Source organism: Corvus kubaryi, unplaced genomic scaffold, assembly GCF_017639235.1.
Source record: "Corvus kubaryi isolate FWS band 111438036 unplaced genomic scaffold, C.kubaryi_AGA036_p1.0 61957, whole genome shotgun sequence".
Taxonomy (NCBI): domain Eukaryota; kingdom Metazoa; phylum Chordata; class Aves; order Passeriformes; family Corvidae; genus Corvus; species Corvus kubaryi.
This window is the reverse complement of record NW_024581426.1, coordinates 1,310-11,620: the sequence shown is the minus strand read 5'-3', so window position 1 is coordinate 11,620 and position 10,311 is coordinate 1,310. Positions and strand designations below refer to the sequence as shown.

The 10,311-nt window shown below is 43.7% G+C and overlaps 1 long non-coding RNA gene across 1 annotated transcript in view; it reads left to right on the top strand.

The window, feature by feature from the left end:
* Positions 1–5,918: 5,918 nt before the first annotated feature.
* The window catches only part of LOC121672410, a 5,162-nt gene continuing 769 nt past the window's right edge, over positions 5,919–10,311 (top strand). Inside the window, exon 1 of the long non-coding RNA XR_006018877.1 lies at positions 5,919–6,760. This is a non-coding gene — a long non-coding RNA (uncharacterized LOC121672410). The remainder of the gene's footprint in view (positions 6,761–10,311) is intronic.

Genomic DNA, 10,311 nt, shown 5'->3' with positions numbered 1-10,311 from the left:
AGGGAAGGGAAGGGAAGGGAAGGGAAGGGAAGGGAAGGGAAGGGAAGGGAAGGAACCTACACCACAATTACTTGTGCTAAAGTCCCTGAAGGCCACAGTTCAGTACATGAACAAACTGGAGGGAGAATCCAGGGAATGGCATAACTCCAGATACTTTATGAGCAATTTTGGGAGCCTGAAATGAATTTCCCCTATAGGTGCAGTTTGCTGACTTTGCTGTATCTTCTTTCATGTACCCAGAATTTTTCTCTCCCTAAAGCATTGCCTGTGGTCATATTATCTGAGTGCCTACTGCTAGAAAGCAAGTTAAGAGAGTGGAGAAATTAAAAAGGAAACAAGGGAGGGCAATAGTGGAGGGAAAAAAATTATATTCTCAAAACAGATAATGGGCCAGGTCTTAATTTTACTTCTCTCCCCTTAAAACTGATTAACTCTCTCCTGCCATGAAATTTAAATAGATAATTTGCTCTACTGCCTACATCCTAAAATGGAAAAATTGTATTTCCTCACATAAGTGTAATTTAAATAATGCTTTTTGGCTAAATCACATGCAAACACTTTGTATCCACATAAGTATGGCTGAACTAAATTAAACTAATAAAAATAGAGTCTCCTAACTTCCTGTCATTTTAAATATTCAGTAAAACTAAGACCTCCCTTTAATGGGTGAGATTTGCTTATTCTTGATTTTGTGGCTCCATTTATGTGTGTGTGGGGGGGGGTTGTTTGGGAATGGGAGAAATAGAGAAATAAAAAGGATATGCTTTATTCAGATGTACAAGCTGGTTTCAGTGATGGTCCATATCTCAGCTGAGAAAAATGAAAGATAACCTCATATGACTGATTTCAAATTTTCAAGGAAACAAATTCAGCAACTTTTCTGTGTGTTTTGCTTGGCTTCTAGGAGGAAGAAGGTTTAGAAAGGATTAGTTCACTTTCAAAAGGTGGATGTGAAGGGTAACCATGCAGCAGTGACAGCAGCTCTTGAGACTTCCCAGCCTCCCCTTTATGCTCAAGGGATAAATCATCCAGTGGTAGATTGTGCATAAAATCTTCAACTTAATGCTGTGTCACCTAACTCCTGTTTTTCCTGTTAGTTATGGGATGTTGTGAATTTGGCACTCAGTATTCCTGTTCAAAGAGGTTTTGGTCCTAAGACAGGCGAAAATAAGCCAAGAACATGGAGCAATCCAAGCTCATCTGGAGGGGCAGTACGACTTGAGCAAGGCTTTGTGCTCCCTGTCTTAGGTAGCCAAGCACTTTTGAAGTTCACTCAACCTAAGCTGAGTACCCACATCAAATCAAAATAAAGATTAAAGGATAGTGGAATGAGAAAAAAATGCCTGAAATGTTCTTCATTCTTAACCCGGGAGATCTGATTTTCATTCCAGCTCCAGAGGGTTTGGGGTCTGTAGAACCGTTCTGAAGAGGGGATGCCAAAGCTGCATCCCACCACACTGCCTCAAGGTCAGGGTGCTTATTGGCATCATGTAGGTGGATTTTTTTGTGGAAAAAATAAACAGGCAGTACAGAGGGATAAAACACACAGATTGCAAACATAATTAAACTTGGATACAAGAGTTCTCCTCAGTACAGTAGCACAGCAAACACTTGGAGGGGCTCCATTTTACACAGAGCCCACAGGCTGTGTGAGGCTTGGTCTGGCACAACCAGACTGGGAAAAACTGGACACGACCCAGCAATGTGAGGGGTTCACAAGCTGGGATTCCTGCCATCAAAAATTGGTCACTAAGTGGGTACCAGAGACAAGTGAGTGACATTTGAGCTCGTTTCTTATCACAATTAGAGAAAATCAGTGTGCTCAGTTTTGGGCCCCTCACTTAAAGAAGGTGCTGGATTGTTTCCAGAGAAGGGAAATTAAGCTGGTGAAGGACATAGAGAACCTGTCCTGTGAGGAATGACTGAGGGAGCTGGGGGTGTTAAATGTGCCAAACAGTTTGGACCTGTCCATAAGGGTTCAACACATGTGGCTGAGCTTTCCTGGCTTGCCAAAAGCTGTTCCTGGTACCTTTCTTGCTGCTGGGTTTGGTGATGCCACTCCTTGAAGAATGAGCATTGGTGGGTTCAGGAAAATGTAAAATGATGGGGACAGAATTTTTAGCAGGGCCTGTAATGACAGAGCAAGGGTTTTAAACTGAAAAAAGAGATTCAGACTAGATATAAGGAAGGAATTTTACAATGAGGATGGTGAAACTCTGGCACAGGTTACCCAGAGAGGCGGTGGATGCCTCGTTTCGGAAAACTTTCAAGGTCAGGTTGCACAGGGCTTTGAGCAACCTGATCTAGTTGAAATCTCTCTGCTCATGGTGGGGGGTTCAACTAGATGCCTTTTAAAGTTGCTCTCCAACCCAAATTATTCTATGATCCTACAATTGTATGATTCTAAGAAAAACCCTGGTTATGTCTGGAGATGTAGCAGGAAACATAATTTCCCAACAAGCATTATGGAAATCTGGATTTTTAAGACAAGAGTATTGGTATTATTCAAAATGAAAAGGTATAAAGTGCTCACCAAAGCAACGATTTTGTAAATCCATTAATAGGCCAACAGTAAATTTTGAGATACTGGTAATGTGATTTTTTTCCCCTGTGAAGTAAAAGCTTTATAATTAAAAGCAAGCTTTTTAGTAAAAAATACTGATTTCTGAAATACTTGTGAGAACATATGGCAGAAAAATTTCAGGAAAAAAAAGGAGCTGGTTCGGAGGAAAAGGTACCAAACACATTCAAGAAAACTGTATTTTGCCAGAACTCAGAAATGTGCCTTTCCATGAGCTCAGCGAGCAGCAGAGGGCGCTGGGATAAATGAATTTATTTGAAACTCCAGCCAACAATACGCATTTGCTGGGAACTGGATACTAGGGGAGATAGACTTTTATTTACAGAGATTCATGCTGGATTTAAAAGGCAGAGCAGGATTTAAAACCCATTTCTGAAACATGGCCTTGGTTAAGGGCAGGCAAAGTTTAAAAAAAACCCAAACAACAAACAATAGTTCTGGAAAAAGCATATGAAATAAAGGCAGCATAACTTATTGAATTAAAATTAATTTTTTTTTTTAACTTCTTAACAAAGTGGCCATCATCTTATTGCAGGTCCTCTCCCCCTCAGGGCTATTACCAGCTATTTCTTCAGGATGATTTGGATATTCAACCTAGTCTGTATTTTCACTTTTCTACAGTGAGTAGTACTCACTGTATTGAACAGTGGGGTATAAAAGATTTATTCTGATTTTAAGATAGAGGTTCAAGCACTGAGTGGCCTGTTACTTAAAAATCAGTGTAAATAAGAACCTGCAACTTTATCCTGAAGGAGGAAAAATTCATATCAGCAGCATTTCTAACAGAGGGAATTTGGGTGTTTGTAACTCCCAGTTATGGACGTGGACCTCTTGGAGCAAGTACAGAGGAGAGAACGAAGATGCTCAGAGGGTTGGAGCAGACAGGCTGAGAGAATTGTTTGTTCAACCTGGAGAAGAAAAGGCTCTGGGGAGACCTTAAAGCCCCTTCCAGTGCCTAAAGGGGCTCCAAGAGAGCTGCTGAGGGACTTTGAACAAGGGCCTGAAGGCACAGGACAAGGGAGAATGGCTTTAAACGGAAAGAGAGGAGAATTAGATTGCATATTAGAAAGAAATTCTTCCCTGTGAGGGTGGGGAGGCCCTGGCACAGGTTGCCCAGAGAAGATGTGGCTGCCCCGTCCCTGGAAGTGTTGAAGGTCGGGTTGGACAGGGCTTGGAGCAACCTGGGATAGTGGAAGGTGTGGTTGGAACGGGACGATCTTTCAGCTCCCTTCCAAGCCAAGCCATTCCACGACCCCGGGGCTTGGAAGGCGCTGCTGCGGGAAGCGAGTCCCCATCAGAGGGCGCCGCTGCCCCGCTCAACGCGCTCCCGAGCTCCCGAATCCCGCGGGGCATCGCCCGCACCTCCAGCGCCGGAACGGCGCGGGGGGAGCGGGGGGCTTCCTCCGCCATGGGCAGGGCTACATATAAAGGCATCCTTTAAAAAAAGAAAAAAATTGTTAAATATTCCTTTGTCATCGCAGCTGCCAGGCTGAGGCTGCAGTGCCCGTGCCCAGCTCACAGCTGAAAAAATCCTGGGATTTTCCTTGGAAGAGATTGGAAAAGCGCAACCGAAACTGCTAGCAAACGGCTGTTTTTTCCCCTTTTGTTTATTTAGTTTTGAAAGTATAGGTTGTGATGGTCAGTTTTGAGTACGTGTGTCGCCTTTTGGACGCAGGGTTCATTGAGCATTTGAGGAATAAATCGGTGCAAGTGTTGCTGTGTGGAATTGCTGAATTAGACTGGAGGCAGCTGCGGGGGTGGGGGTGCGAAACAAAAAAATGCAAAGAACCTTAATTTTCTAAATGAACACTTGTTCGCTTGTCATGTTTTGCAAATGCAAGAGAAATGTCATAATAGTGGGGTTTAGAAGTCAGAATTTACTGTCTATACCAATATGTTAGCAAAGAGCCAGTGCACGTCAAGTAGAGTCTCCTTTTTTTCACTCCGCTCCTCTCCCCTCCCCCAGCACACAGAGCATATTTAATTCAGGGTGCCACGGAATTGTAAAGCATTAGCAGTCACGAAGAACATTCACCCTGCCCTGTGCCAGCCTTCACGACTCAAAGACTTCCACAAAAGTGATGGCAAACTGTCCCTTTATGAGCTTGGTATTTTTCCAAGAGGGTCATTCAGATCTATAGGTGCATAAGGGAGCCTGCATGGGTATCTCCGCACATCCCCATGCAGACAGCTCACATCCTTTTTCCTTTTTCAGCATTTTTTACCCTATTGCCTCCGTTGAAATGATCAGTCCAACCCACTCAAAGATGTGCCCTTTTTCTCCTCCTCCTCAGTGCAGCGCTGGCTGTGCTGTGAAAAAAAAAAAAACAACTCCTATCTGCTTTAACAACTTCCAGCAAGACCGTTGTCCATCTCCTGCTGTAATATCTGGTGCTGTTTGCCTCTTGCCTTTTGTGGGTTGAGGTTTCAGAAGATGCACACTGTGAAATGGGGAGGGGTGGCGGGAAGAGGCTGAGGAGAAAAGGGATGAATTTATACTTTCTGCCTTAATTTGAGGCCAAAGCGAACAGAAAAAGCAAAGCCCACCCTTCCCACCAGCCAACCACACACCAGCAAATGTGTCTCCTGATGAAGTTCTCCTCGTTTCCGAGATTATCTATATATATAAAAGCATCTTTACCTCTAGGACCTTTGAAAGTACAAAGGACACTGTACACTTTCCCATAGGATCCCGTGCAGAATAACAAAGATTTGTAGGAACCTTACAGGCAGAGCTTGAAATTTCCAGAGACAGGACCTTGAATTTAGAAACACCTTCTTTCTCTCTGTCTCTCTGCCTCTGTGTCTCATTTTTTTCCCCATTTTTCTCCCCTCCTGGTGCACCAGCCCACTGCAAAGCTCGATTGTTTCCTTTCAAAGGCAGAGATGGGCTCTGCTGCCTGCGTCGGCTCTTTGCCGTGCAACGTGTTAAAAAAATCGGACAATGCGAAGGAAGGTTTGCCTGAGGAAAAAAAAAAATAAAGGTTAAAATTGGTCTAACTCCTCCTCTCCCCTTCCAAACCGAGGGCTACCCGGGAAATGCACAAATCCAACTCTGTTTTTAATTGTTTTCTGAAAGGAGTAAATGCCATTCAAATTTGTGCAGAGAAGGGTTTGCTAAACTCCTTTTTTTTTTTTTTTTCCCTTTATTTTTTCCACATATAAAGTATTTCTAAGTTATAAAATATACAGTCCAAGCCTGAAGTCTAGGGCTTTCTAGTGGAAATCACTGATCTAAATTTACTCCTTTTAGATTTGCTTGAATGTGCTTTGATGAGACGCTGTTTTGGTGTTTAACTGCATATGAGCGGATAATTCTGGACATGTAAATAAAAGCATATTGCATGTGGGGAAAAGCATCATATCTCGTTGTAAATGATGAATCACTTAGTGCAGAGACAACTTATCCTTTATTTTTTCATAGGGGGATGGAAAAAATAGTCATTTCATTTCATCCATCTATCTATCTATCTATCTATCCATGCATCCATCCATCCATCCATCTACTAAAATAACAGATATATGCACTGCATAATACGCATATTTAATCCCTCTGTATCAACATATGTATGTGTAAATGTATAACTAGATTCACAAATATGCATTTAAATGCACTCCTATATAAATTGACCAGGTTTGCATGCACATGTGCATATGTAACATGTAGTCTCCATGTACCTACATGTGGAAGAATATATTTAATTTACATATATAAATGTGGCAACTAATATGTCTATACATGGGAAAAAGTTGCCTGTTCGGAGCTATATGTGTGTATAGGTGCCTGTATGTATAAATCTGTGTACGTGCAGCTGCGTGTATGTATATATTTTGTATGCCTGCATATAAGTCTGTATATGTGTGTATATGTCTATATCTAGTCACATATATGTCTGTAGCTATATGTAACTATGTAACAGATAATGTTTTTTACTATCCGATTGAGGTAGGCTTCTGCAGCCTATTGTTTCAGACAACAGATATAAGTTGCGATGGAAGAGGAACGTCGGATTTGGTGTCTGTCCCCCATTTCCAATTATAGATGGATCATTACAGACAGAGAAGTACTGAGAATCCAGACATCTGCTCTTCACATGAATGCACTCACCTCCTAGAGAACAGCCTGCCATCATGCTCTGGAAACTGGTTGAAAATGTCAAGTATGAAGATATCTATGAGGTGAGTATATAATATGCATATGAGTAAGAGAGTATATGTATATTTAAATATACATCTAGCATATAGATACAGGCATGGCTATATAATACTTATATAGTTCTACATATACATCCAGGCAGAAATAGAGACATACACCAGCACACACCAATATAGAGACGGGAAACTGATAGTAAATGCTTAAATGCTTATTTATTTGCATATTTGTATTCAGCATGCCAAGTCCTAAACTTTTTTTTTTTTAAGGAAAAGCTGTTTGATGCGATTTAAAACATCAAAGAAATGATCTGGGGATTGGAATGAGGCAACTTAAAGGCAAGAGTTTGATTGTTTAGACCTCCAATTAGATATAATTCGATTAAATATGGACAAATGTTGAGGAAAATTTAAAGAAAATAGAGAAAATAGAAGAGAAACACAATCCGGTATTCAGGGACTGGATGCATTTCTTTCTTTTATTTTTTATTTTGCAATTCCAAGCTCAGCTCAACCTGAATATGGATTTTTTTTTTCTTGTTTTAACAATCGGATACGTCTTTTACGACTTTTTATACCTCTACACCAGTAGACAAGATGTGCATGTGTACATATACTGGCATTAATTAAGCGGCACATACATTCTTGTGCGTGTGTGAGTTCACACACCCGAACCGATACAGTCGAGGGCAGCTCCGCGTAGTCCGCGGGCACGAAAAGTTGTGAGCTTTATCCAGACCTTATTTTCGAGGTCAAAAAGCAAACCAAGGGGGGAGAAAAAAAAAATCACAGCTCAAATACTGCGAAACCTTTCTTAATTTTGTATGGTTCCCTGAGCCGGATCTTTCCCAAAAGGGCTCCGCGAATGTGTTCCTTGTAAGTTAAACCAGCGTGCGGGATTTGCTCAGAAACGGGGGAAAAAAAAAAAAAAAAAAAAAAAAAAAAAAAGAAAGAAAAAGATGAGTGAGGAATGGTGCTCCACAAAATCGTATTTTATTTTTTTTCTGTTGTTTGTATTTTTTAATTGAGTGGGAGGCGTTTGCACGGCGATCATGGGGGGAGATTTTCAGAAGGGCGCAATCTGCCACCTCCAGCGCGGGAGCTGCTCCGTGGGCAGGCAGCCGGGCAGGGACCGGGGACCGGGAAGGGGCCGGGGACAAGGAAGGGACCGGGGACAGGACAGGGACCGGGGATGGACTGGGTGCTGAGCAGGGACCGAGCAGGGGCTGGGGAGGGGCTGGGGATCGAGCCGGGAGCAGCGACAGGGCAAGGACCGGGGACTGAACAGGGGCCGGAAAAGGACTGGGCGCTAAGCAGGGACCGGGGACCGGACAGGGACTGGGAACCGGACAGGAGCCGGGGTGGGACCGGGCAGCCACCGGGCACCGGGCAAGGACAGGGCAGGGGCTGGGTAGGGGCTGAGAGGAGAGAGAGGATACCGAGCGAGGGGCTGGCTGCTGGGCAGGGACCGGGGATCGGGCAGTGGATGTGTACTGGGACGGGGACGGGCAGGAGCCGGACAGGGGCTGGGGATCGGGAAGCGGCCGGAGCCCGCCGGGGAAGCGCCGTCGGGGCCGCCCCAGCCCCAGCCCCGCCGCGCCGCCCGCAGCCCTCCCCTCCGGGAGCGCCTTGGCACTTACAGAGGGGAAACTCCCGGGAAAAGCGCAGAAAGAGACCCAGGCAAGGTACAGCTCCGGCTGCTCCCGGCCGGAGAAAGAACGGGATGGAGGGAAGCGGGGTGGGGACCCGCCGGCCGCACGGGAGAAATGTCTCCACTCCCAAAAGCTGCCGTCAAGCTAATTATCATTGGCAAAAGCCGGCATCTGCAGAAGGAGCAGAGAATGAGCACACACGTGTGCGTGTGTGTGTGTGCCTGTGTGTGTGTTTGTGTCCCCGCGTGTCCCCAGCCCGCTGAGCCCTCGCTGCCTTTCCCTCCCCATCTCCAGGCGCAGCCCGGCCATTGTCTCTGCCCGCAGCAGCAGGCGACAAAACATCTCCCCTCCCTGCTTGCCGAGGTCGGGGATGAGGGCTTTTTTTCCACCCTGCTTTTGATGGGGGGGGGTTTAAGGCTCTGTGGATTTACGGACACCCGCGTTTGTAGATTGCCGTGGGAGAGAAGAGTTGGGGGAGCGGTTGGGTGGGATTTGGCTGCGGGCAGGGTATATCCTAACTTGGGGATGCTCTCCAGGGCATTTTGCAACGTGTAGCCTTACCAGAAAAAAAAAAAAAGGAAAAAAAAAAAAAAAAAAAAAAAAAGGGGAAAAAATTGCTGTCTTTTTTTAAAGAGCTGAAACTCTCTAGATTTATGTTAAAAAATATTTCGGTCTCTTCTTTCCGATTTATAATTAACAACACGATGGTAGAGGCGTCAGCCACTTAAACTGAATCTGTTCTTAAAACAAAAGTGTGTGTGTGTGTGTGTGTGCGGGGGGGCAGCTCTGGGAAGTGTGAGTCTATTTAGGAAGGAACGTAAGTTGAACTTTAACAGAAATGGCAGACAGTCCAGTTGAACGGGTTCCTGCAACATCAAAAAGGTTTTATATCGCCCCTGGCTTTGCCTCAAAACTATAAATTTACTATCCTTTAAAATTCTCTCCATGCATTTCACATTTGGGTGGAAATCGTGAGATCTATGTACGTATATATATATATATTTTTTTTTTTTTTCATATCGGGCAGTAGAAACAGGATTCAGAAAAAAAAAAAAGAAGTGGAGCCCAACTTAACGCAGATTCAAGTATTTATTTGGGTATTGAGAATAAATAAGCTCTGTAACACGCACCAGAAAGGCTTAATCTTCGCTGTAAACAGACATATATTACAGTGACTGCACGTTTCTTCTTCCATTCTTTTAAAAATTACCAAAAAAAAAAAAAAAAATTAGAAAAGCCTCTTTTTTCTTCATGATTTGCTTAAAAACCCCAACAACAAACTGCAAGAACAAAAGCACCAAAGGCAATCAATTCCTCGTATTAGGAATGTATAATTAAATATATATTAAAACAAAAAGGAAATATGTTTTCTTCTCCTTTTCCTCCTTCTTCTTCTTCTTCTTCTTCTTCTTTTTCTTCTTCTTCTTCTTTTTCTTCTTCTTCTTCTCCTTCTTCTCCTTCTTCTTTTTCTTCTTCTGAGCCTCTAGCGTTGCTTCATCTCACTTCCTTGCTTCAGCTCAGCAGTGTCTACTTTCCGCATCTTCCTCCGTTCGAGTTAATTGAAGTTCTGCCTCTTCCTCGCTAAACTTTTTCCCCCCTCTCCCTCTCCCCAAACTCTGCCTCTGCCAGCCCCCCTCGTCTGATTACATCTAGTAATTCTCCACTGAATGAACGTCATTTACAATAGTAGGGGAGCTCTCGAGCTGGCTGCCAGCTTCACGCTCCATTTGGTCCTGCATTCTCCCTTTAAAGTAGTCGTGTAATATTAATAGTCATGAATATCAATTATTATGAGGCGGTGTAGAGAAGGAAAGGGAGGAAGGGGTAGCGGAGCAGTCTGAGCCTAGCCTTGGGTTGAAGAGGATTGTATTTGGGAGCTCAAAGGCGAAAAAAAAAAAAAAAAAAAAAAACCAACCAAAAAAAAAA